General features: G+C 39.9%; 1 pseudogene; it reads left to right on the forward strand.

Annotated features, from left to right (window-relative positions):
• Nucleotides 1-698: 698 nt before the first annotated feature.
• Nucleotides 699-964, forward strand: LOC110285026 (annotated as a pseudogene).
• Nucleotides 965-2,027: the final 1,063 nt, after the last annotated feature.

Genomic DNA, 2,027 nt, shown 5'->3' on the forward strand with positions numbered 1-2,027 from the left:
CTGTAGGATCATCTAGTACTGTAGGATCCTATGCTACCGTAGGATTCTACTGTATGTACACTCCCGGGTGTATAACGGAAGAACTCTGAGTCAGTCTATTGGAGAGACTTAACACATCTATGTTTACTACCGCATTCTATTTATGATAGCCAAGTTTGAAACCAGCCTAAATACCATCATCAGATGAGTAGTTTAAGAAAATTATGAAGCCGGGCGTGGCGGCGCAAGCCTTTAATCCCAGCACTAGAGAGGCAGAGGCAAGCGGATTTCTGAGTTCGGGGCCAGCCTGGTCTACAAAGTGAGTTCCAGGACAGCCAGGGCTATACAGAGAAATTCTGTCTCGAAAAACAAAATCAAAACAACAAAAAGAAGAAAAAGAAAAAAGAAGAGAAGAGAAGAGAAGAGAAGAGAAGAGAAGAGAAGAGAAGAGAAGAGAAAAAAGAAAAGAAAAGAAAAGAAAAGAAAAGAAAAGAAAAGAAAAGAAAAGAAAAGAAAAGAAAAGAAAAGAAAAGAAAAGAAAAGGAAAGGAAAGAAAAGGAAAGAAAAGGAAAGAAAAGAAAAGAAAGAAAATTATGGACCAGTGTGAAGACTCAGTGAGGACAAACGCCCCACCCCCACCCCCACCCCACCCCCTGGCACAGACCAAACTTGCATGCTTTGTATATCCTTGTTCCCCACCGAAGTCCCCTGCCGCCACCATGCCCAAAAGAAAGGCTGAAAGGGATGCTAAAGGAGACAAAGCCAAGGTAAGGGATGAGCCACAGAGAAGATCTGCAAGGTTGTCTGCTAAACCTGCTCCTCTGAAGTCAGAACCCAAACCTAAAAAGGCCCCCGCGAAGAAGGGAGAGAAGGTACCCAAGGGGAAGAAGGGGACGCTGGTAAGAATGCGAATAATCCTGCAGAAAATGGAGATGCCAAAACAGACCAGGCACAGAAAGCTGAAGGTGCTGGAGATGCCAAGTGATATGTGTGCATTTTTGATAACTGTGTACTTCTGGTGACTGTACAGTTTGAAATACTATTTTTTATCAAGTTTTATAAAAATGCAGAATTTTATTTTACTTTTTTTAAGCTATATTGTTAGCACACAGAACACTTCATTATTGGGGGTGGGGGGGAGAAGGATCATGCATCACTAAGAACATATCTCCCAAGCTGGACTGAGGACAGAAAATCTCTTTCCCTGATAATTTTGGAAGGTTCCTGTTGGCTCCCAGGAGAGCTATCCTGGTCTTGACATAGGTGGTCACCAAGGCACAAAATGCCTTGTGGGCTGGGAAAACTCTAAATTCATTTTTATATCCCCTGTACTATCAACATAGACTTAATTCCCTTAAAACCAGAGACCTATTGGAACCTGGCCCCCAAAATTAGTTTTCCAGTCTATTGGGCGATGTGGACTTAGCAGTGACTTCATCAAGTGTTCTCAGAAGAGCGCTGGTTCCTTCTATAAAACATTGTTGATCTTCAGATTGATAATTCTGCCATGTTCGTTTCCTGAAAGTCAGGGTCGGCTTGTGAAAAGCTGTTAAACAACACCCTTAATGTGAAATGCCAACCCTCGCGTTAAGCTACTTCCCCCTTTTCAAAGCATTGAATGAAGACTTTATTGGGTTTTATAGTGGCTTTCTGATTTTGGTAGTCTATACAAGAAGGGAAGTTCTTGCATATTGTTGATTGTCTGTCCATGTCCTGCCTGAAATACCATGATTGTTTATGAAAAGTATCTTTAGTAAAGCTGGTTACAGTTTTAAAAAAAAAGAAACAAAATTATAAATACATACAAATATATGCAATGCATATACATATACATATGAATTATGCACAATGCCATTTCATTTAACCATAAACATGAATGAAATTATGAGAGTTACAGGAAAACAGATGGGTCATTACATTAAGCAAAATAGGCTACACTCAGAGAGACAAATGCTATGGTTTCTTTAATATTTAGACCCTAGATTTAAATACATATATGTGTGTATATGACAAGGAAGTTAAATAGGAATGATTAGGAAAGAGGAAAG

The sequence above is a fragment of the Mus caroli genome, chromosome 18 (genome assembly GCF_900094665.2).
Source record: "Mus caroli chromosome 18, CAROLI_EIJ_v1.1, whole genome shotgun sequence".
In the NCBI taxonomy this organism is placed as follows: domain Eukaryota; kingdom Metazoa; phylum Chordata; class Mammalia; order Rodentia; family Muridae; genus Mus; species Mus caroli.